Source organism: Pieris napi, chromosome 3 (genome assembly GCF_905475465.1).
Source record: "Pieris napi chromosome 3, ilPieNapi1.2, whole genome shotgun sequence".
NCBI classification, from domain to species: domain Eukaryota; kingdom Metazoa; phylum Arthropoda; class Insecta; order Lepidoptera; family Pieridae; genus Pieris; species Pieris napi.
The window spans coordinates 13135013-13162581 of record NC_062236.1 but is presented as its reverse complement, the minus strand read 5'-3'; the positions used below and the strand labels follow the sequence as shown (position 1 = coordinate 13162581).

The 27569-nt window shown below is 33.6% G+C and overlaps 1 protein-coding gene across 1 annotated transcript in view; it reads right to left on the bottom strand.

Moving 5' to 3' along the window:
- LOC125063300 (arrestin homolog) overlaps positions 1–19674 on the bottom strand; it is a 47439-nt gene extending 27765 nt beyond the window's left edge. The window contains exon 1 of the mRNA XM_047669698.1: positions 19510–19674. The gene's annotated coding sequence lies outside the window, so the exon portion shown is untranslated. The remainder of the gene's footprint in view (positions 1–19509) is intronic.
- Between the last annotated feature and the right edge of the window lie 7895 nt (positions 19675–27569).

Sequence of the window (27569 nt, the reverse complement as noted above, 5' to 3'; positions counted from 1 at the left end):
GTACACTTATGAACCTCAAAAAAAGAAATGTATATGAAATGCTTCTAACTTTACATTTAGTGCCAGTTCTCAAATCAAGGGCGTAGAACGGAAGAGAAGAACTGGCAATAAACTGCGTCAAGAATATAACGAATTTGCGTTTCACGCCATTGACGGAAGCTTCAAATGTCTATACGTAAATCAGAGACAATATTAAAGAGACAATATGCAATTGGCAGACGATAACACATACAAATATAGGTGAGAATTCTAAACAGTAATTTGTATGCACAGATACGTACTACGCAGTACAAAAGCGATTTCAACCAACTGAGATTTACATATAGAATTCATAATTTAGATTGGTAACAACGTTGGCGCCGAAAATTTGCACTTGCTGTGTCTTATAAAGGTGGCAAGTTGTCTGATGGTTGCGTTAGGAGGGGTCATTGACAGCCGTTATTATTCGTGTCCTAATCTAAAACTAATCTTTTGTAAGATTAAAGCTAACTAAAAAAAGTCTTGCTTTATGTCAGTCCCTATCTTCTTCTTGTAGTGCTTCTCCACTACTGGAGGTTGGGGGTCAGCTCGTCATACTTCTTCTTATTTTTCGCCAAGCGCATCAGCTGTTCTACGCTGGCCACTCCCGTCCATTCTCTGATATTGCGGAGCCACGACTCCCTCCTTCTGCCAGCGCGTTTTTACCCCTCGACCTTGCCCATCATGATGACTTGAAGAAGTCGGTACCGTCCGTATCAAAGCACATTCAGTCCCTATAGTGATTTACAATAATAATGTATAATAATATATACTATAGTGTATATAATAATATAATATTTGTAAATATTTTATCTTTTACTGTTAAATGTCGTACGTAGTTGTTTTCTTAAGAAGGCGTGTGTATTGTTTGGTTTAATAAACTTAGGCTTGAAGAAGCTTATTCTCATTAAAAACATTAATGTCACTTACATGAGGAAAATTTTAGTTAAATGTCTAAACTTGGTGTAAGTCCGATGTATCAAAATCACTAAATGTTACTAAATGTACTTTTACTGCCATTTCAAGGGCGTAGGGTGGGCGAGAAAAACTGGCACTAAACTCTTCGCAACTCTAATTGCTTATGTTTTGATATATGTATGTTTTTGTATAAGGTAATAAAGTGTAAATACCTAATAAAAAAATTGCTGTTTTGGTTTACAAATGGTTTCTAAGGATCTGCACCATTTACCGCGTGACCAACTCGCCCAGACAATGCATGAAGGTTGAAATCGTAAATATGTAGACAGATATTTATATATTACGTATAATAATTAATATAATTACATATTATATTAATTATTATTATTATATTATAATTACAGAAACACTATAATTATATATAACACTTATTAATTTGGCAAATCGAATCACCACTGAACAGAGCACGTAGTTTAGTTCTATTGTTCATAATGCATCGTTGGACTAAATTGTCTAAAGGCAATTCATAAAATGAAGTAAATCTTTTTTGATTATTAAGAGAGGTTTTTGTAGAAAGTATTGCTTTGCATAGTGATTAATAAGAATTCAATGTTTTTAATATTATATGCACATTATTTATTTTGTATAACTAAAATGTTATTATTATTATTGTTTTTTTTTTCAATTTCAAGGCCAAGGCGAAATTGGGTTATCAAATTCGGGTCACAAGGACTGTTGGACACAGAAGAACTTATATCCGCTACACAATTTATTTAATTAATAATTGTGTACTGTGTGTGTAATGGTATTACTTATAATTGCAATAATGTAATAGCCGATTAAGACATGGTAAGCCAAGCCTTTACATTGGAGAGATGTTACAACATTACCAAGTTGTTCAAATGCTTAGTTAAAATGTCCTAAGCGGTAGAATCGAACTAAAACATTGTCGTTAGGACTTACAAGCGTTAAATATAGCATACGAAGTACACAACAGCACTACGCTTAATTTTTCTCTAATAAATAACGTTAGAAAATAAGACGGTAAATTTCCTTTGATAGTTGTACCCGAGGTTGATTTGAACCTTTTTAGTGGTAACGCACAAAGGTCACTTGACAAAATACCCTTGTCAGTTGTCAACATGACATAACTATGTGAGTGGTCACAGTGATCCCTGAAGGTAACATCGTATACAGAAAATGAGTCGTTATATTTTGTAATGAATATTTAATATTTTGCCTCTCGTCGAGAGTAAAAAGGAAACTTTTTTAATATATGGCTTTATTATACAAGCTTTAAGGTTTTAATTAAGGTTTTGTTTATATTCCATTTGCAGATACAAGCCGTACTTATTAATAAATAAGTAAATCAGTATTTCAAATAACTACGCTCATTTGTTTTGTTAAAATTTAATTAATTTAATGAGCAATAGTTATCGATTATATCTCGAACTATATATAAGTCAGTGGGTGTTTCTAAAATAAATTAATTTCCAGGCAAACTTCGTAAGGAAAAACAATAAGAAGACGGTGAAGATAAAAGAATGGGGAAACTACTATATAAAAATAAACTTATTTTCCCCTGTTTATTAAATTTGTTTTTTATATTATGTACCGTGGATCTCAAGTCAACGCAAAGCTCAGTGGTTTGAATAAAAGGTAAACTTTGTGAAGGCGTATCAAGGAGGCGTAGTATTGATTTATTTTATATTTTATTTTGCTCTGAAACGTGTTACAAGGAGGACAATCAGATACTTATAAAAATATGTTTTAGAACTGAACCTGATGATGTTAAGTGATACCGCCGCCCATGGACACTCTCAATGCCAGAGAGCTCGCGAGTGCGTTGCCGGGCTTTTACGAATTGGTACGAGTTTTTTCTTGAAGATGTGAAAATTACATGAGAACTTAAGAAGGGTGCAGGTTCAACTTCCTCACACTGGAGTAGCACATAACGCACGAGGGGATTCTTTCTATTAAAGAAGTCGTATGAGTCCGCCACGCATCCGCGATTATACACTGTAAATGCATAGTTATGTAAATAAAAAACGACTCGGCGAAAGGTCTCTATGGAGTTGCTGAAAATGTGAGTGATTTTTCATCACAGATATTGTAAATCCCACACAATTATAGTGAAGATTAAAAATAATGTTGATCTAAGTTATTACAAATAAAGTATTACACAGCAATAAGCTATATAAGTTTTATGTGAAGTCGGGTCAAGCCAGCAATTGTCTTTAATCTGACCATAAAGATATCTCGAAATAAAACCAAGCAGAACTAGAGAATATTACTTTTGCGTTCCTAGTTCCGTATCAAAACAGTAAACCAAATAATCCTATGAATTATAGATTTTTTTTTATAGAACAGGGGGCTAACGGGCAGGAGGCTCATCTGATGTTAAGTAATACTGCCGCCCATGGACACTCTCAATGCAAGAGGGCTCGCGAGTGCGTTGCCGGCCTTTTAAGAATTGGTACGCTCTTTTCTTGAAGGATCCTTTTAAGTTCGATTTCTACAAATTTCCCAAAAAAGTTGAATCCAGTTGTATGTTATTTATTTATTTATTCAAAACTCATACACTATCCATGCACTACCATTCTATAATGTCGAAAAAGAATGAAATATATTACATACAAAACAGGAAATACTTAAAGTCAAAGTCGTTACTTTTGTGTAAGTCGAAACTTGTAAGGTTTATTAACTTTCAATTTCCGAACTATATTCATTAATTTCAATAAAAAAGATTTAATTACAAATTGTATACGACCCGTTACATACAAATTACCATATCTACATTTTACAAACAATTTTGTGTTAAAATAAAAAAAATCTTGCTTTCGTGGGGTTGGTTTAACAACTACTGCCTCTTTGAGTAGCTGGTAGTGCATGGTGAGTCGAGTACATATACTGCGGGTAATACGAAAACTGCCTTTTCTCTTCGATTATCAACAAAACACCTCGTTTAACTGAAGTGCTGTCTCTAATGTTAAGTCTTTGTCAGCGTTTACACTACAGCAGAGCAATTTCCATGAATAAGTTATTTTTAATCGACAATAAACGTCACTGAACATTTTAAAACATAGTTTAAATGCCAATGCTTTAACTGTCAGCGCGTAAAATGTTATCACAGATAAAAGTTTATTAAAGCCAATTTTATGACAGTGACGTTAGTTTGGTTGGTGCAGATGCCGTCAAATATATAAAAGACTTCATATATTTGCTGGATTAGAAGTAAGGTAATGCTATTAATACTTAATGTGTGGACATTGCTAAACCAAAACTATGCGTGCTATACGGCGAATACAGAATGCTTTTATTGGGAAGTTCTTTATATATCACACCTATCCACAACGATGCTTGTTCATTAAAAATGGACTCCAAGCGGCAACACCTCGGTCTTTGAAGTGGGTAGATCGCCACCCTACTTATACAATAAGTAATACAACTATACAATATTGACTTGGGGACTGGACCACAACACATTTATTCATTTAGTTAACACAATGTACACTTATGAACGTCAATGAAAAAATACATATTAAATGCTTCTAACTTTATATTTACCGCCAGTTCAAGGGCGTAGAACGAGCGTTTAGAGAAGAACTGGCAATAAACTCTCCGACACTCTTTTTAATCGCCAAGATTTTGTTTTACAAAATGTTTGAAAGGAGCTGCAACCATTACACCATGTTCCACGTGACATCTTTAAGTAATGAACTATACTAATAAAAAAAATAAAAAATATATATAATCGAACAAAAAATAAAAACAAAGATATGTCCTCTATCACCAGTAGGCATGGTAAAAAAGGTTGATGCACTTATTTTGTTGTGGGATCAACATGGAAATACATAGTCGAAATAACTAACATCACCGCATACATGAATTCAAGTCCGACCAGTCACCACAAGTAGCGTTCCCGAGTAGACGCATGGTCGGTCATCGGCCCCCTCGCCATATTTTAGGGAGAGAGACAACCCGACGCATGGACGCCGCAACAAGCAATGCCATTTAAACGAGCATGACGATCCTTGAAATGTGAACTCGACTTGTGTAAATGATACGCACAGAGGTCGGGTAACAACAGTCAACTGACACTTTATTGTAAAAACAATATTAACAAACAGTCTAGCAGATGGCGCTAGTAGGTATATATTTTGTTATACATTTCAACATCCCCACTTAACAAAATAAAAGATGCAAACACACAACAATACATATATCCATTACATATTATTTTTATCAAATAAACCAAACATTTCTAAAAAATTATAATGTTTCATTTTACATAAACCTTTAGTAAGTAGATCCGCGGGCATCTTTGAAGTCGACAAGTATTTAATTTTTACAATTTCATTAGCGACTTTTTCTCTACAAAAATGGTACCGCACATCTATATGTTTTGACCTTTTATGGTGGACAGGATTTGCTGACAACTTATGGGCTGACTGATTATCATTAAATATTGGTATTGGATAAGTTACTCCAGTTAATTCAAATAACAAATTTCGTAAATACACAGCCTCTTTACAACATTCTGAAATGCCCATATATTCAGCCTCCGTACTTGACAATGCTACAGTAACCTGCTTCTTAGTTTCCCAAGATATTGCACAATTCGACATTCTAAAGAAATATCCTGTATAAGATCTCCTATCAATTACATTACTTGCCCAATCTGCATCTACAAAAGCTTCTAACTGATTATTACCACTAGCTAAAAACTTTAAACACATAGATTTAGTTTTCTTTAAGTACTTTAGAACCCTCTTTGCATAGGCCCAATGTTCTTTTGTGTAACAATTGTTAAATTGGCTTAGGAAATTTACAGAAAATACAATATCAGGACGTGTGAGCACAGCTATATACATAAGCGAACCAATAAGTTTCTGATAAGGTAACTTTTTATCACAATTCTCACTTTTAGTTAAATTCAATTTAGGTTCAATAGGTGTATCTGCAAACTTACAATCAGAAATATTAAACTTTAACAGTAATTCATCAATATACCTTTCTTGACTTAAAGTTATAATACCATTCTCTTTATCCATTGCTACATCCATACCTAAACAATTTTTAATACATATCTCAAATGACAAAACCAACCGCAGTTTATGCAGTAATTACATTATTTTAGCGACTAGGGCTACTATTTATTCAACACTTCATTTAGAGATATTTCACTAGCACTTGTTTCACTGGTTTGACCTTCACACACAACACTAAAACCATAACGATCAGTCTGCTTGCGTAGGCGCTTGGCAGGCATTTCCATCGGCAACACAGGAGAGTGCCTTGGCTGAGAAGGAAGCTGTGGCCTGGCTGGCACAGGCTCCGCAGGTTCAGCTGCTAGTACGTCTTCGGAGTCCTCAAAGCCGTCTTCATCAGTGTCATGGCTTTCTTTGAGACTCAGTTCCTCTTTCTGCTCCTGATCTTTCTCTGGTTTTGTGTGCATCATGTTCCCCACTTCTTGGGTACATTCTTCCCTTTCTTCTTTCATAGGAAAGATATCATTAGTGCCCTCACTAATATTAATGTGTATCACTTCTTGTTTCTGGTCAATCCCCTCCTCAATCACAACAATATCTCTTGCTATTGTTACTTTGTTATTTTTGGGATTGTAAACTCTGTAACCTTTTATGTTGTCTGAGTAACCAACAAGAATACCCTCAGTTGCTTTTCTGTCCAATTTTAACCTTTTTTCTTTTGGTATGTGTACCATAGCCTTACTTCCAAAGATACGTAGATTACTGACATCTGGCTTAGTACCGGTCCATATTTCTATAGGCGTCTTGTTATCCAATCCTGATGCGATTGACCTGTTCCGCAGATAAACTGCAGTGTTTACTGCTTCTGCCCAAAAACATTTTTTCAATCCTGCATCGAATAACAAACATCTTGCTTTTTCTACAATTGTACGATTGTACCTTTCACAAAGACCATTTTGTTCCGGTGTGTATGCACAGGTTTTTTGATGTACTATTCCGGCCAATTGCAAGAAATTTTCAAATTCCTTACTGCAGAATTCTGTACCATTATCTGACCTTAACACTTTCAACTTTCTGCCTGTCTGATTTTCTACTAACGTCTTGAATGCTTTGAAATAAGAATATACTTCATCTTTGGTCTTCAAGAAATAAACAAATGCCATCCGACTAAAATCATCGACAAACAACAAAAAATATTTCATTCCACCAATAGATCTGACTTCCATAGGTCCACAGATGTCTGCATGCACTATGTCGAGGAGTTCCTGTGCCCTGTTGCCAACATGACTAAAAGGCAGCCTGGATTGCTTCCCCTCACAACAAACAATGCAGCTAGTCTTACTAACCTGAGCCTTGTCCGAGTATGACATACCTTTTACAGCACCATCTCTCATCACATTAAGATCTTTGCTGTTTAGATGACCAAATCTTCTATGCCATATATTTCCAGACACCGAAGTCAACAAACAATTCACTTGTTTGATTCTTAATTTATAAACACCTCCGACTACATCTGCGATTGCTACAACTTCGTTATTTTGGTTATAAATATAACAGTGCTTTTCATCAAATGTCACATTGTTTCCTTTGCTCACTAACTGGCTGACCGATAATAAATTCGTAGCCAAGTTTGGTACATATAACACTCCCATAACTGTATTATCGTGTTCAATATCTCCAACAAGAGTAGTTATTTGGATATCACCACAGCCATCAACAGGAATTTTTGTCTTATCAGCGATAATAATGTCTCTCACTTGTTGTTTTTTTACGTTCAACAACCAATCTTTGTTTGACGTTAAATGACGACTGGCACCACTATCGATATACCAATCCGATTGATTAAAATTACCGCTGAGAAATATTGCACTAAATGCATTAGATTCCTTGTTATTAGTGTTTAATTTGCATTTATTCATGAAATGTCCGTATTGTTTACATTTAAAGCACTTGACATTGACATTTGACTTGCCGACATTACGCGATTCCGATTGTCTATGCGTTTGTTTTCTTTTTTGTTGCCAACATTTCGACGCAAACGCATTCTGTGTAGAACTCGTACCAACTTCACTACCATCTTCCATATCCAATAATTTTGACTTAATGACGTCAGCTGTTAACTCAATACCTGAATGCTCCACCGCCATTATCATTGGTTCAAATTTTTCTGGTAATCCTGCTAACAACAAAGACCCGATCCACTCATCACTAATTTTGAATCCAGTGTTATTCAATCGCTGGCTTGTTTCTAACAATGAAGTCACATATTGTGCCATAGAATCACAATTTTCACGACGAATTGATATTAGGTTTCGAAGTAGTCCGATGCGTCGCGTGAAGCCATTATCATCAAATAGCTTTTTTAGTTTCTGCCATAGTCCCATTGCAGTTGATTCACTTTTTATATGCACGAATAAACTGGGATCTATAGTTAACACTATTTTTGCTTTCGCTTTCGCGTCATTCGGATCATCTTCAGTCGTGATACACTGTTGCACGCCTTCCAATACGAGATAATTTTCCACAGCAAATGCCCAATCTTCGTAATTTTCTCTGCCCCTTAACTTTGCAATACTAGCAATAAGGTTTGTCGACATTTTTGCACTATATTTCCACCAAAATTTTTATTTAATTCACGTGATAGCCCATAACCTGTAAATGATACGCACAGAGGTCGGGTAACAACAGTCAACTGACACTTTATTGTAAAAACAATATTAACAAACAGTCTAGCAGATGGCGCTAGTAGGTATATATTTTGTTATACATTTCAACAACTTGGCTATACGACACTAGATGACCTGAAAAGTTTTCCTTGTACACAAGTCAGCTTTTCGTTAAAGTTTCAAATACAACGCCACTAAGTTTAAGAACACCACTCCACCCTAAAATCTCTTTAGTAGTTTTTTCTACGCCACGCTAATAGAAGCTACTCGAATAACTAATCCTGCGCAGACGAAGTCGCGGGCACCAGCTAGTCTTAAATAAATTAATACAGTCTCTTCTTATTTAAGCGTTTGCTGTTTATCATTATTTGTATCGCGTAGCCCGGATATAACGACCACTATTTAATCCATGACTTGTTTAAGCTATCGCGGAATATGCTTAATATTAAGAATATCCGTAGCGCTAAATCACCTGCATCATGAGCACACCACACATATACATTCTCGCGTACAAACCCACCATCGTTCACACCATCACACAACACAGTCAAATTAGGTATTGCGTATTTAATTTAGTTACTTTCATTGATTTTTGCTTTTGTAAATATTCCTTTTTGTAATATGTTGTAACTTTGGCTATATAATTTATGTTAGCTGTAGAATTACGAAATAATGAAATAAATTGATAAATTATATGATAGTTACAGATGAAAAATATCTGCTAGTTAATTGAAACCGTTTCGACGAAAATGGATGTATTGTGTTAAACTAATTACAAAAACTAGTTTCTATTTTCATTATTTCTTCGAAAATAAACATTTATTTTCTTGTTACACATGTTCCTGGAATTATTATACGTTGTAATTTTAGATGATATTTTTTGTGCAAAGAAAAATACAGATGTATGTTTACGAACGACTATTACAAAAATGTGATTGCTTATAAATAAATATCAGTTCGTACATATGAAAAATGAGCAGAATAATTTTTATGTTGATCGAAAATATGGTTAAACATTTTTTACGATTTTTGATCGTGTAAAATATAAACGATAAACCTACGATGACTATATTATTTTTACGCGTTACAAAATGAAAGCGATAAACTCAAATGTACCGGACGGATTTTTGTACGGTTTCAGTAATTCTCATGGTTAAGGTGTGTTAAAGAAGTCGCAAAAGACCAAACCTAAATAACTTGTTGTTACCAAACCATATAAAATCCATTTGAAGTTGCGGATGGAAGTTAGTTGAATACTTAGTTAACGAGAACCTATCTCCGTTCTGGTTTAAAAACCGCGATGGTGGCTTTCCACCATCCCGGGTAGCATAGCTTAGATAATTTAGCAAAACCCTGTCCAATTCTATATTTATATCTCTCAAACTTCGACGCTATTTACCGCTTTATGTATTAACTGGTCACCTAAACTAATATCATATAAAATGTATACATGTGTTTGTATATTTAATAAAAAAAATTAATATAAAAGTGTAATTAACAGCACCACAGTGTAAAGCGATATGCAATTTACAGTATTCTACGAGTATTCTTACACCGGCTGAAACAAACAAAACTCAAACCACTTCGATCTTTATATTAACTACATATAAATCGCATCGGAGCATTCCTCGTGGTAATTTAACTTACAATTGTCAACGATTGTGCGCTTCGTAAAATATTGAACGATGAGAAAAATTATTTACAATTTTGTGACAGTGTAGCCTTGAGGCTTGATTCGAAGATCCTTAGACAAAGCTATGTTTTGTGAAAGCCTCTAAAATTTATATTTATTGAAGCTTTACATTATCTATTTATTATGTATTTTTCGAAAATATTTATTTATTCTTGAGACTTAGACGAGAGAACAAGTACTTACTATAAAACATGCATCAAAAAGATGTACAAGTACACTACTGATGATATTCTAATTTCTAACATTATTTATTTATAAAAAATATTGGTTGTTTGTAAAGTAGGTTTACGATCGAGATGTTTACGTGATAACGACTTATTGGTGATATAAGTTTTTGGGAAGTAAGGAATTAATGAAGATAACAATTTTTTCAAATATTAAATTACATCTATCGATTTATTCACACTTTTGATGATAAATTTCGGTCGAAAATGACAAGTTTACTTATTCGACTATGATATACATTTTTCTTCATACATTCACGGAATGACTGGCAGCGCTCGAGATGAGACGGGAGATCGGTCCGTCTCTCTCTCGTTATACCTGCGATCGCGCTCGTGAGGTTTTGGTGTGACACAAGTTTCTGAACATGTCACCCGACTAAAACGATTTTAAAGACGTTATCACGTCAAAAAGTTTACACCCGCAGATTAACCAGCAATATGAATACATAATTGATAGTCATTTAGGACCCGTGCACGTATATACGCGTGTAGTTCAGTTCTAGACTATTCTTTTGTTGCGGAGTTATTTTAAACGCAATAGGATAACGTTATGGAAATACAATAATATAAATGTAGCTTACTTGAATAAGATTTTTATTAAAAAACCTTCTCAACTAAGAACAAAATTGATTACAATATTTCTAATGAATAAATATTTTTCGACACTGCTAAAAACAGAGGATTTAAAGCAAAACGCTTTTTACCGGATTAAAGTTATGTATTATTATAAATTTACAACTATTTGACATAATTTTAAATTTATCCGACGTTTCGCGTGCTTTACAGCGTGCGTGGTCACGGTGACTGAAGACAAAAGATGTTGAATGTCAAAAAGTATCACAGCTGCAGAGAAAGTTGCATTATCTGTATTTATTTCCCCGGAGTTGGTATCGACTAAAAGATGGAGGGTTTTGGCAAAAATGTTGTAAATTTATAATAATACATAACTTTAATCCGGTAAAAAGCGTTTTTCTTTAAATGTGTAAAGGTTATGTTAATCAAAGACAATACTATAAAACAGAGGATATTTGAAATATTCATTTGCTGAGTACAAACAGTACACTTTAACAGTGTCAGTAAATAGAATTAATATTGAAACCTGGATGCAATCCAGGTTATGTCATTACTTTAGATTAATGAATATGAAAATAGAACAGTTAAACCATTGCATTTAATGATTGGGACATTGCATTGCTTAGGCCGTCGCGGGGTGGTCATCGCCGTACCAACCAGAGCCTGTAATTACCCGAATTAGTCATAAACAATTTTCGTGACATTTCGTGTACTCATTCCGCAACCGATTATGGAATCACTGTTTTTTTTCACATTTTTGGTACAGAAACAGAAAACAGATTGATAAAATACATGCAGTTATTACACACTAAACAACATTTGTAAACCTGAAATCCAATTACATCTGTACACAGCGTTTTAGTGGCATCTTGAGTGCTGGTTTACTAAATATTAACTATTACGTACAGTATATACATATATTAAATTTAGTGACAAACAAAATTTAATGACACAAAGATGAAGTTTTACTATCGACTAATGAATAGTAGTTCAATTATAGATCTAGCAACATTGGCAAATGAAATAAACAACTAGTATTGACTTTGATTAAATTATAATGACTTTGGTAGCTGATAGTGACGCCATTACTCCAACATAATAAATAATTTTAATAACAATGACTGAAATCACTATTATTATAGACCAATTGTTAATTTGTAGATCTAGAGTCTGGCTAATGAAAGAAAATAACGAAAAAGCGCGGCAAATTAAATTTTTTTTAGTATGGTATCCCTAAAAGTTTGATATATTTTGTGGATTAAACTTACTTGATACTTGATTTTATTTTATTATTTTTTACATTGATTGTAACTGTATTTCTATGAAATTAATTATTAATTATTTTACTATTGATACTTAAAATGACTAGCATTGCATGGAAAACTAAAACTATATTTATTATAAAACACAACTTTATTCGGAATAATCAAATCCTGCGAAAGAAACGAAATATTCTATCAAATAAAACAAAGTTTAGGCTATTATACCTTTTAACTATTCGGAAAAAAAATATAATAGAAATAAATCATACTAACCTGAGAAATTCAATGACATTATGTGTTGCCATCCGAAAGTTTTCAAATAATTCAATTATCTTCTTTCATTAGCCAGACGCTAGTAACATTGGCGAATTAACAAAACACGGTTTGGAGTCATTTGACTTTGATGTTTTTAATTTATGAGCTCTGTGATATAATGACAATGACACCTGACAGTGACGCCATTACTCCCACATGTAAAATATTCGCCCTGTCTATTCTCATTCGAGTGGAATTTGTTATTCTGGGTATATAATGTAACTTTAAGTGCTCTGCGCTTTGTTATTAGAAGATAGTAAAATTAAATTTTCTCTGAACCATTTTCATAATGACTGTGTTATTCGCTCTGAATAATTTTGTATGGAAATCACTGCTATACGATTTTCTAAGTATATATGTCGCAGCCAACTAGCTTAATTAGCCGTTCAATTAACAGCCTAGCCTTTAAACTAAACGGCGCCGTTTAAGACAGAAAGTCCATTGGTACACAGCCGGGGATTGAACCTACGACTTCAGGGATGAGAGTCGCACGCTGAAGCCACTAGGCCAACAGCGCTCTCGAAAAGATTTATAATCTGCAGTTATTTGTTTTTAATATTCGCTTTCCAAACTTCAATATTAAGTACTTAAGTTTCAGAAGGTAAAGTTTAATCAGGTCTTATATTTAACTTGGCTCGACTGTCTGATAATAAGTTGGAAACTTTCCGAAGTAATATCAACTCCGTACGTGATAACTGGAGTCAGTCAGGTTGATTTGCATTTGACGTTTCGTAAGAATTGTTGTTTTCTATCACTGTCAAAAGGCATTAATTTTAAGAGAATGTTAGTACTTTTTGACTTTAAATGATTCATAAATGTTTAATTTGATTAAGAATATTTATTTATATACGTTTTATACTGGCAGCCTTGGTTGGTTTCAATAGGTTGGAAAAATGCTAGTTGCAACCTATTATTCATACAATGCTTTGAGCAATAAAACAAGGATCACATATAACTTTATTATTCACTTATTTATTTATAAAAGCTTGCCAACGCTCGGCTTGGTAAAATATTTTATTTGTGACAAGCACTTATAGGCAAACATAACAAACACGAAGAGATTAATTAAGAAAAATATTGAGCGTTTATTGCCAGTTCTTCTCGTCCGGCTCGTATTTCTTTATTTACGTACATAAGTGTACATTGTGTTACATAAATTAATAAATGATTTTGAATTTGGCCAAAACCCGTTCTTCTATCTTTGTTTAAAATATTCACAGATCAATCTTACCAGCAATTAGTGATATCGGAACTTATAAAGGATTTCATTCCACGAATATTTCATTAAAATGACGTAGTACCGTTTGTTTAGGAGAATTACTCCACAAAAGCGATGAATAGCACTCCAACATATGTACACGTTCCATTGTAGTTAGTCAAACACTACACACCAATCAAATTTAAACATTTACTAAGACCAAAACAAACAATGACCCTAAATATATATATTATATAATATGTAAAGTAATAAATATTTATTAATTGAATAATAAAAGTGGTATTTCTACGACCAAGAGACTCGCTCGATGCAACTTCACATGTTTAGTTTTAAGAGCTAGGGGATCGGATAAAATATGCCGTAGATCTCTTAAAGGGTATATTTTTAATTAAATCAACGAGGAATAAGTTTCTTCCCACACGGGAATCTTACTATCACATTTTATTTCCCATCTTTTCTTATATGTATGAAACTCAAATGTGTTGCTTAAATATGTACTCGTTTTTTAAGAGTTGGTTATGCTACTTGAAAACAATCAATTTTATCCGTTTTCTCTTATATCCAAAATGTTGTAACAAAAAAATCTTCCAATTAAAATTTAAACGACGCGACAGGCCAAAACTAGCGTCTTTTCCACAGACTAACAAACAACTGAAATGAAACATCAGTTAAAGGTGGGAACTGACCAAAGTTACGAGGTGTAATGTAGCATTCGCATCGAGCATGTTACGCTGTGTTCAAAAATCAGCGTAACATGCTCGTCAAAACTCTGTGCTCCACTTTCGCCGCCAGTGTTCACGAGATGTGATAGTGATAATGTTTCTTCTATTTAATTATTGTTTCATCCAAATTAAGAAGAAGAAAAAATTTTACTGGATATAAAACTTATTTAAAAACGCAGGTCTCGATTTTGAAGAACTGTTGAATTTAATTGAACCAAAAGTACTTAAAAAAGACACAATTTATAGAAAATCATAATCATGATCAATCGACGTGCAACGCGTAATTACTGAACCGCGTAAAGGTGGGAACTGACCAAAGTTACGATGTGTAATGTAGCATTCGCATCGAGCGTGTAACGCATCGAGCATGTTACGCTGTCTTTTAAAATCGGCATAACATGCTCGTCAAACGTCTGTGCTCCGCTTTCGCCGCCAGTGTTCACGAGATGGCCGACAGCGAGGACGCTTTGGTATCTTTGATTCTACTTAATTATTGTTTCATCCAAATTAAGAAGAAGAAAAAACGTTACTGGAGATCAAACTTATTTAAAAACAGAGGCGTATGTGGTGGTTTGTCATTGATAACAACTTCCAAAACCAAATGATTACTGGACAGTATAAAAACTTTGTACGCATGTCTCCGATCGATTTTGAAGAACTGTTGAATTTATTTGCTCTGGATGAGCTGGGTTCCACAACACTTCCTCTTTTCTTCCATTTTATAGAAAAATACAGAGATTTTTCTTTGTTCCACTCCATGTTTGATTGATTGATTGATTGACGTGTGATTACTCGCGACGCGCGTGGGCTTGGGACGACTTTTGACAAAGAGCGTACTGACCGAACCGCGTAACACTCAAAGGATTCGCCAAAAAACCGACAGCCGGGTGGAGCACTCAAAGCGAGCAACGAGCGGATCGTTGCTCGCTGGTTTCCCCGTAATACGACGTACTGACTGCACGAATGCTCGCTGTGTAACATTACATTACATGTTACATTACACCTCGTAACGTTGGTCAGTTCCCACCTTAACAGTCAAAGGATTCGCCAAAAAACCGACAGCCGGGTGGAGCACTCAAACGAGCCGCTCGTTGCTCGCTGGTTTCCCCGTAACACGACGTACTGACTGCACGAATGCTCGCTGAGTAACATTACATTACACCTTATTTCAGTTCCCACCTTAACACATAATAGGTAATCAATAATCTAAAAAATCTAATCTGAAATATTATTATGTTTCTTTCTTTCTTTGATTGAAGTTAACATAAGATAAAATAAAATATTTTTTAAACGTAATAATAGTAATTATTTAAATTACCAATAAAATAAATTAATAGTTAGTTTTCTAGTTTGATTAGGTTATTTCTTAAGTAATTAAACATGTTTTCAATCAATTCATGCTAATTATAATTTATTCAGCTAAATAAAGATTCATCGAAATCCATGAGAAGAATCGCAATTAATTTTAGATTACTTACTTAGTTAGCGATACAATATAGGGTCAGTTTAAACAATTTGGGAATAGTTTAGCTATGTCATATTCAAATTAGGCTGATATTAAAATTATTAAGAAGTTCCACAACACTAATTTAATAATTAGTCCATAACGGTTCGCCATATAATCAAACGCTGGGTAACTTCTGACAGCGATATCGACAACATCCCGATTTCAATAATGAGTTTTTGTTCGCGTGTTATAAAGTTGCGAATATTTGGAATATTTTGTGACAACAATGGCCAAAGGGAAATGAACATTATAATGTTTTTTTTTTATTAAACACCAATAAAACATCAGTGGCGCTTCAACCTTTTTAGCTTAGGGCCTCAGATTTCTGTATCTGTTTCCTGATCAGCCAATCTAATAGGCTAGAAGGTGAGCAGCCTCCAGTGCCGGACACACACGTCGACATTTTGGGTCTAAGGCAAGCCGGTTTCATCACATGTTTTCCTTCACCGTACGAGGGAATGTTAAATACGCACATAGAAATAAAGTCCATTGGTGCACAGCCGGGGATCGAACCTACGACCTCAGGTATGAGAGTCGCACGCTGAAGCCACTAGGCCAACACTGCTCTCATATGATATGTTTAAATAAATATTTTGAAATTAAAATAAAGAAACTACAAAAATAACTTTTCAAAGCTCTTCAAGAGATTTCTTTTGGTTGAAAGCAGTAATCGCAGGAACCATTGGTTTCAATTAAATAAAATTAAGAAAAGACAAAATAATGAACGCACAGCTAAACTTAATGCACAATTATAATCACTTACAATCGGAATACTTTTTAAATGATACATTATAAATAACTCATGCAAGCTCGCATTCCAAACGTTTTCTTCCGATTTTCCTCATTGTCCTAAATCACAACTAATCTTAATGGATTTACCTTTATTATTGACTGTCGTATGATTTTTTCGTTTTTAACTCTTTTTATACGTCGTATTATTAGCGTTGTCTAATTTTAATTAATTAATTATTTGAGTTTAAAAAGCAGTGTTGGCCTAGTGGCTCGAGCGTGCGACTTTTATCCCTGAGGTCGTAGTATCGATCCCCGGCTGTGCACCAATGGACTTCCTATGTGCGCCATTTAACATTTGCTCGAACGGTAAAGGAAAACATCGTGAGGAAACCGACATGTCTTAGACCCAAAAGTCGACGGCGTGTGTCAGGCACTGGAGGCTGATCACCTACTTGCCTATTAGATTTAAAAATCATGAAACAGATTCAGAAATCTGAGGCCAATACCTAAAGAGGTTGTAGCGCCACTGATTTTTTTTAACATATATCTTATCTTAACAAACAAAGATTGTCACCGAGTTGTCAGAATTTTACTCTAATTTAGCGAATAATAAACGTTTTAAAAGACACACATTTTATACGATATCGTTTTAAACATTGTTGCATTTCTTTTAAAAACTAATCCAAAGTCTACAAACAGAGGCAGCATCAAGCTGATAGCAACGTTTACCGAGGATTTGATAGGAGCATCAATAAAGATAAACCGCCGTACATCGTTTATAATTAAATTATTTTTAAAAACGAATTTGAAACAATAGTTTAATTATAAAATGTGTATTAACATGTCAAAGGAAAAGCCTATCTGCTCACGACACAGGGAATCCTCCACTTTCTTTTTACCTAAACATAATTTTCATTATGTATAATAACGTTTTAATTCTTTCTTTATTTTCTAATTTAATTAATTAATATTATAATAAATTTACGTAAATTAACATCTCTCTTATAATATTGTTAACAACTATTTTTAAAGCTATTTTAGTGAAATTAATTATTGTAATATCATCAATAGAATAACGAGTTTTTTTTTTAAGTTTCTTATGAATTTTTATGCCGGTGTGGTGCAACAGCTGCAAGTAGAGATCAGAAAACTTGAACTTAAAGCTTAAATTAATGAACGGACTTCTGACAACATTTTTGTAAGAACATCCTCGTTCCATACGCATGTCAGACTACTATGCAACCAAAAATCTAGGTACTACTACTACTTTATTACTACGTTATAAAAATTGTTACATCTGTCCAACCATACGGTAATAACACAGGCACAGCGCACGATCATAACAACTCTCAGCTATATGAATTTTGTCACAACCCTTCTGTCATAAATAAAGTTATTATTATTATAACTTGCACGAATATTACTTAAACTGGATAAGCAGTATCATCATTAATCACAATTTCTCAGTCTATAAATGTTTTTATTAGTTACTAGTAGAGTCGGCCAAGCGTTGCTGTGGCTAAGATTTTTGTTATATTACATAGTAGTAAACTATTCAAGAGAAACGGCAGGAGAACACCAATCCTCCATGCTTTTTTGGTGGTTATGCCATTAAATTGTAGCTTATGTGAAACGTTAGGTAACGTTATTTTGATAATGATCAATACCTAGGTGCGAATAAAGAGCCTTTTCTAGCGGTGGTATTTTAATAAAAAGAAATTAGTAAAAGGACGCTTATTGTGACGTAACTATAAAAGATAGAGACATGCTGTCGCGACATTTTTTATAGATAGTATATTTTTATAGGTAGTGTATGTGTCCTGAAAAAATGTAATACATCATTTTGTTCCATCATTAATAGTTTTCGCAACGCACACGATTGAAGGAAGTTTTTTGTTTATTTTTTACACCTTGGCTATTCAAGTTTTAGTAAGCGGTCCAGTAGTTTCAGAGCCTATTCATTTCAAACAAACAAAAAATCAAACGTTTCCTCTTTATAATATTAGTATAGAAAACGCGAATTAAGTACATTAATTTACACAACCCGACGTTTGGAGAGATTAACAAAGGCGATCTTTTCGCCTAAAAACAGCGACACTAAACCTCAACTAAACCAAGGATAATGAGAAGACATCTTAGTTACAAAATGTCTTAATAGTTTACGATTGAATCAAGAGAAGAGATATACTAGTAAATGGACGAGAGTTCAGGAACAAAATTTTTTAAAATAAAACTAAATAGTCATATGTTAGTACAGTACGATTGTACTATTGTATAACAGGTTTGTTATCTCTTAGATAATTTCAAATGAGAAGCTCGGCTTGAGAAACGTGATAGTTATATTTTCTATTCTAAATCAAGTCGTGTAGACCCTGATAAGTCTCTATATATTACGTACATATACACAAGATTGACGGGTTGTATATTCCATTTTCTACCCGAAGTATTTTTTTGTGGATATGTAATAAAACTAAAATCTAATGCCTCTACATAACGTCCACAGTAACAGTACCCCATTACTCGACTTTATCTAAAACAATATAATATACCTAAATATTAAGATAAAATACTCTCAAAATTTCAATTCCTCAAAGTGTCAAACACATCACAATAATTAAGATAGAACCCCATTCACCTTGACCCAAAATCGTATTTAAAATGCAAATTACCTCTAAAGCTTTTCAACAAACAGCCTCCGAAAATGCAGGTCACAAAATCCCCAAACACATTATAAACAAAACACAATCATTTTAAAAATGGACAGTTCGATTTCCGCGGAGTTCCGAACATGAAGGTTTTATTTATAGGTGCGCGGGTTCGAGACGTGCAGCCTGTCCCCCGTTTTAAAAGCAACTGACTATTATAATATGGGTGTAAGCAACAAGTATAGATACAGGAAGCATTTTACAGCTTTTCACGATATTGTATGAGCGAGGTATTTCTCTCTGCCGTGTATGTATATAGTAATTTAAAAGTACAAAAAAACATAGGTAAATAGTATTATCATATTGTAGAATTATTTTTCATAACATCATGAAACATTACGATCTAGTCTAACTTAAGACTAAAAATCCTTATTTACTAATAAGGATTTTTAACATAAGGAAGTGTCTCATAACACTACTTACAGTCTGTATTACACTTAATACTAACGCGCACTAACACTGATTCAGAAATATTAATGGTTTTGTCCTTTTCAATCTTCTCACTAGGCCCGTGATGTCAAGAAGTTGAATAGCCTCGACGTTCACGTGATGGTGGAGGCTTTGATCGTGGGTTCCCGAAATCTTATTGATTTTTGTGGCGATATCCTCTACACTAAGGTATTGGATAATTATTTTATATGAGTATAGATTAATTTAGGATTGCGTGACATAATTTGGCTTGTTGTGTTTTAATTATTAATAAGCTTCAATAAATAAGCTTACTTTCACTAGTACATGTTTTCGCTAATTAATTTCGTAAGTATAGGGTATATCTTTGTTGTCAAATTTCTTGGAAATTAAAAGTTGTTTCGAGAAGCTGATTGAAAACTGGTACATTACAACATAGGGAACATTCCAAGTTTTATATTATATTCAGTAGTTTTTGATATATTTCCAAGTACTTTTCGTTGATAAGCATGTTTAGCTTATATCTATCTCGATAAATATTTTTTTATAACTGGTATTTCAATTCGGTTAAATTCTTTTAGATTACTTATTTTATAAAGTAAGTTTTGTAACAAATTAATGTTTAAAAAAATTCTGCCAGTTTTTAAACCATTACGTATATAATATCTGTTTTGGCAATATTTTTATTGTAATTTTGTTGTTGTATCTTATTCAAAAAATACATTTTACATTTTTTACTCAACGATATCACGAATGTATTGATTCATTACATTAACAAAGTAAATCGTTTATTATTGTTTACATAAGAAATTACTTAAACTACGTCGTCGAGTTTAAGTACTATATACAAAGAAAGAAAGAAAAAAAATACTACAACTGCCTTATGAACAGTATTACAGAAATAATTATTTTATTTAAATGAATAATTCTTTTTTTTTCGTCTCATTTCCACTTACATCGCAAAATCATATATTACGTTTGCTGATTTTACGTCCTTGATTTTTAAAATCAAACGACAAATAACAAATTTTGACGATGTGAACAATACTCTATCTTCGATAAAGATTCGCAAAAAAGACAAAATGCATTAAATTTTGTGCAAAAAATGCAATGGTTATGGATACTAGACCAATTATTAATGATGAGGAGTTGTTGAGTGTTCCCCTCATATTAATGGATTAGCTTGTTTATTTTAGTTACTCGCAATATATTTATGAAAATATTATGTATGTATACAAAAATAGTGATAAATTTACTAGAATAGAAATGCAATATGATATGATATGAATGAATATGATATGATGAACATGCTAATACTCGGAACAAACGCAGGCTGCAATTTCCCCGTACTAGAACTATCTAAAGTTAGTCATTCTATTTTGGGAAAATGGATACTCTCCTTTAATAAAATCCCAGAGGCTCTTTTATCTCTGCCTTCTAATAAATTTAAGAAATGTATTATAGAAAAGCTGTGTAAAAAGGCTTACTATAAAATTAACGATTATCTAGTTGATAAAAGGGCCTGGGACTAGTGCTAGACAGGCTTCTTCTAATTAATTTGCGACATTTGTTTTAAAATAAGTGTTGTTTGATGATTTGCTATTTTAAAAGAGTACCGAGAGTTTTTTACGCCAGCTTTTTCCACGGCCTACACCCTCTGTCTTCTTTGCCGATGAGTAGGGATGTCTACCTATTCAAATTTAATGACGTGGAATAAGTGATACCTGTATCTTATGTTTCATAATAAACATATATTTTATTTTATCTATTTGTTTGACTTAATGAATGGTAATACGATTCAAAATCAATAAATCCAATTGAAATTAATTGGATAGGAAAATTTAATCATGAACATGCTGTTGATTTTCCTCGAACCTTGCGCTAATTTTATCGTATGAATTTCCTCAATTTAAATTAAAATAGATTTTTGGAGCCTTACAGAGTCCTCGTTTCTGGGCTTATTAAGAAATATAAAATATGAAGCTTAACGCCAGGGATATATCTTACCTATTTTGATCATATCACATAATTAGTTTGTATGTAGGTACACTTACACAAAGAATATTTTTTTATAAATTTACTTTTGTTACCAGTTCCCTAACCAAGAACGTAGAACGGACGGGAAGAACTATGAAGGAACTTTGTACAAAGCTTTTAAAGCTACCTTTATAATTTTGTTAAATTCTTTGGGCATATGTCAGTTGCTTAACTTTTACGTATATATTCTATGTATACGTAAGTTGAGTAAGAAAGTTTAATATAATCATAAGATGTTCTTTGATAAAATTTTCTACTTCATTTTACAGCGCCTATAGATCTTTAACTACTATTGACAGTTTCGACTCATAATTTACTCTTAGATTTAAACGCCCAAAAATGCGCTTCAAAAGTTTGTTCTATATTGATATTAATTTGGAGGTCAATCCGATGAGATAAATTTGCCTCAAGCTCCCTTTAACTGCTTAAATCCATACGAAAGGTTAAAGGTTAGGGTATACGTAACATGTTTGTGACACGCACGGATATTTTGGACTGCATCGAAATAGGACATTTTACAGAACAGACGTATTATACATAGTCTTACTTCATTGTTGACAATGTGCAGCAATAAAATATAACATTATCCCGGCGTCGTGACCTGATGACCCCATCGCCCACTAGTGAAATAACCTGCGACAGAGGTTTCACCAGTGAATTCAGTCAACCCCCTTTCTAGTGGAAGTGCTATGCTTTCGGGATCCAGCCAAATTGACGACCGGGGCAGTACCAATGTCTCACAGAAAACCGGTATGAAGTGAAGTGTCAAATATCCTACTGCGACTACTGTTTTCAGAAATCGAATCCAAGAGTAAACCATTGAATTTACCAAGCACATGATCGGCTGAACCATCTATGACTATGTAATATTAGGGATGACTATGTAATACGAGTCTCCGGTCCCAAAGGTCTGTCGATGGCACTTTGAAATTCAGGGACGTCACGATGTAATATCTCATTTTCAAGTGCACTTATCCTCAATTGAGGAAAGTCTTTTCTACGTTACATTGAATTTTGTACAGCTTAATAAAGATATAATCACCCATCGCAGTGGTTGTAAACAACGTTAACTCTAGTTTTTATTAATATATCTGTTTAAAACTCGCGTGAGCATGGTTTAAATGAAAAAAAAAACGCAATATCTTGAAACGATGAGAGAAATAAAGTTTGTTTGCCCCAGATTCTGTGAGTTTTAAGACATATTGAGAAATGGCTCACTTTTAGATTTCGCTATAGTACCTATAATATAAATAATATTTAAATTGAGTATAAAATAACGGATTGAAATCTTATGTATAGTAGAGTTAAAAGAGAAATATTTTCAATTACTTTAAATTAATTTAACACACTACAATAGAACGAAAGATTTTACGTTTCGTTTGTTTATATAAAATAAAAAAAATCAGTGGCGCTACAACCTTTTTAGACCTGGGCCTCAGATCTCTGTATCTGTTTCATGATCATTTGTTTCCAATAGGCAAGTAGATGATCAGCCTCCTGCCTGACACGCCATTGACGGTTTCGGGCTAAGGCAAGCCGGTTTCCTTACGATGTTTTCCTTCACCGTTCTAGCGAATGTTAAAGAAAGTACATTGGTGCACAGCCGGGTATCGAACCTACGACCTCAGGGATAAGAGTCGCACGCTGAAGCCACTAGGCCAACGCCCAACACTGCTCTTGGTTCGTTTGTTTATATAATAAATAGTGTATATAAAAATTGTCAGAAGATTGTAAAGAGTTTTTAAAAAAATGTTATTTAATGAACTAATCAGGTTATTATGAAAGAGCTGGGAACCCTGACAAAAGGATTTTTACTTAAAAGGGTTCGCAAATCTTACACATTATGTTGTTTATAATGAATAAACACATTTTTTTATATTCTCATTCCCCGTAAAAAAATGAAGTAAGTATGATTTTATGTGAAAAAATACGGATTAGTTACACGATCATGTATATTTTACGATAAATAAATTATATTTAGAGGACCGACTCATTTAAACTAAACTACCTTCTCGTCACTGGGCATTTGATAAGAAGTAATACGGAAAAATGGACCAATGAAGTTATGGAATTGTGCCCTAGACATAAAACGAGAAGTAAAGGTAGACAACATCGTAGATGAGAAGATCATATTAAAAAGTTGGCAGGAGCTACATGGATGAGGAAAGCAAGAGATAGATCTTTGTGGAGAACACTTAGGGAGGCCTATGCTGAAAAGCAAGACGATCATGAAACCGATGTCTAATAGGAAATAATAAGATAATATTTACGTTTACTTTAACTAAATTTCGTTAATAACTAAGTGGAAATAAGATAAAATGTAACTAAAAGATTAAAGGCTATTTATTTATTTATTTACCTACTCGTACTACAACGTAGATAGATCGCTCGAGTTACAAATATAATTGGGTAGAAAGTCGAGAACAATAATTTAGACGTAATTATCTTAAAATGAAGGATGTTAAGGTTTCTCTAACCTTCTTTGTTAGGAACAATCAATGAGTTGGTGAGTGTTTTATATTAATGTCTTAATCAAATTCCGACAATTCAATGTTATTAAATAATAGCGGAATAATGAAAAGTAATCTAATAGAAAAAAGAGAGGACTCCCACCAGAATCCTGGAAAGATGGATTAAAAGGGATAGCGGGGAAGGATTGAAGAATTTGGGGGGATGAGAGACAATTTGGAGAAGGTCTACAATCCGTCGAAGGTCAAGTATGAATGTTAATATATACTCGAATAAAGGCTATTTTTTTTTTTTTTATCTAGTATCGTAACAGTAAAAAGTTTTCAATCCTGAAATCGTGCATTTGAATATCAGTTCTTGTCTGTATCAGTCAAGAACTAGATACAACATATTAATTTATATGTACTTACGTAATTAATATTTTCTCATATCAATAAATTTATCAAGTTACGACGTTACACTTATTCATTAATAATTTTGCTCGAATCATAATAATAGACGCCATATTTGTACCCAACTGGGTTGACACGGAACTTCACTATGCGAAGCCTCATTGATTGGTTATAGCATCGTTTAGGAAGAAATACAATTTTCATTTGTTTGAGATAATGTTACATTAAGTGTAGGAGCAATTCTGCTGTTGAACAGATATAATAAATTCTTGTAGGAGTTATTTTTTATAATGGAATATTTTTCATTAATCATTTAGACAAATAAACTTTGTGGCTGACAGACGTCATCGATTTTGGGTCTAAATCATGCCGGTTTAGTTATAATCTTTTAGTAATTTCAAGCAGATAGAAAAAAAAGTCCATGCAAAATCAAATTAACATTTAATCACATAGGTTAAATTTTGACAAATGAACGTCTATAAAAATATCAATTTACAGTAAGTGTCAGTTTTGGCAACAAAGAGCCCCCAAATAAAAAAAGTCAAATGTCATGTAAGTTAAATTTCAGATCATACATAGAAACTGCAAAAGAAATTATCGTGCTTTAGTTCGGATAGCGATTCCAATACGTTTAAGTTTATAGGAGGTCATGGTACGAAACAATCCTATTGAATATTTTAGGAACCTTAACTCACCAGAACTGGATCGTTTTAACCCGCAAAATTCATGGTAGGTCACCTGGTCGTAAACCGATCTGGTTCCTTACAATTTCCTTGTACACTTAAAACTACGAAATTACAATTTTTTTCGCCGACTACCCCCTTCATTTGAGAACTGGTAGTAAAGGCGTTGTAACTAATTTATCCCGTAAAGGGACAGATGATGCTTTATTAAGACAAACGAGAACTATCCTTTTTGGTCACGTAATTAATCTTTGTTACGGCCGTTTATTAAGCTAGACAAAATTTACTGACCAAACCCAAGTGAATATAACGACATCCTGATCAATTTCAGTTTACATATAACCCCGTCGATGAACAAAGTTTAGATAACATGTAAAATATAGACTAATATTCAATTTAAAAAAGCTATTGCAATTCATAAAAAAAAGGGTGCGTGTACTTATGTACGCGCGTAAGAAGTTATACTTCTTTGGCATTATTGAAAATAGTTTTTGTTTGCAAAAAGACTGGAAAATGAGTCATTATAGTCAATAGAGTTCAGTTTACATTTGAAAAATTAAATAAATAAATATTTATTAATATTCTCCTCCATCTTCCGTGGGCAAGTTCATTCTGTTAATTTTGTGTCACGGTGCGTGCGCATCCTAAAATTTCACTCTCATAAATTTTTCATAACGCGCCTAAAGAAGTATAACTTCAAAATCGATATAGACAAACAGGATTCTGCTATATTTTTGGTGCGCCTGCTATAAGTTTCATTACGTTTGTCTTAGACAAAAAATGAAAGTGGAACTTATCACAATGTATTTTGTCTAAGGCCCAGACGGATTCGGTCGCGGTGGCTCTAAATATTGACGTTGAAGTAGCAGGGGTTTGCGCTACAAAAAATAAACTGCACTTGTGACTTTTAAACAACTCTTTTAGTGAAAGTAGCGAACATCGTTTCTTGACTTGCCGTCCACTGTTGGATATAGGCCTCTGCCCTTGAACTCCAGTGCGACCGGTTCCCCGCGCTTACATCCAATACCATCCCTCCACCATCACCAGGTCCTCTGTCCACTTAGTTGGAGGTCGTCCAAATTCCAATGCTTTGCCAACTAATATTATACGCCCTTTTTGCAATGGCGGTGATTTTAGTTTTTCTACGGATCTCTTAATTTCTAATTAGATCGCGTAGAGAAACACTGATTGCAGCCCTCTCCATAGCTCTTTGAGGGGCGCGGAGCTTGTATACCAGGCTTGAAGTAAGCGACCAAGTCTCAGAGTACAAGTCATCACTGGTAGAACGCACTATCCAAAGAAATCATTCTTCGAGTGTTTTAAATCTCTGAAAATACACTTTTAAATTTACTGGCTCCCATCCAGTTGCGAACATGGTTGGCGTAATTCATTTGTTTGTATTTGATGATTGTCACTAAACAATACGCAATTTCACTCAATGTATCATAAATAGTCAATAAGAACAGAGAACTAATGAGATATTTTATTTATTTTTATTTTTTTATTTTTAAAGACAATTCACACCAATTGACCTAGTCCCATGCTAAGCTGGTGAAGCATGTGTTATGGGTACTAGGCAACGGATATACATACATATTATAGATAGATATACATATAAATACATATTTAAACATCCAAGACCTAAGAACAACACCAAATGCTCATCACATCGATGTTCGCCTCAGCCGGGGATCGAACCCGGGACCCATGGATTCGCAGTCAGGGGTACTAACCACTAGACCAATGAGTCGTCAAATAATAAGTAGTAAATAGAAAATAAGTTTCTAATAAGTCCAGCAAATTAGAACTTCCGAGAAGAAATTACGGAACATACTTATTTCTTCGAAATTCTACTTTTCCTCATGTCCCGTGTCAACGAAAATATATTGTTATTATTATAGTTTTCTCATACACAACTACTAAGAATTTATTAAGATTAATGAAATGTAGAAATTATAAAAAAAACAACAACTAGGTCTCTAGGTCTTGGCCAAAGATTTTTGTATCTATTTCATGATCATTTTTTTAACAGGCA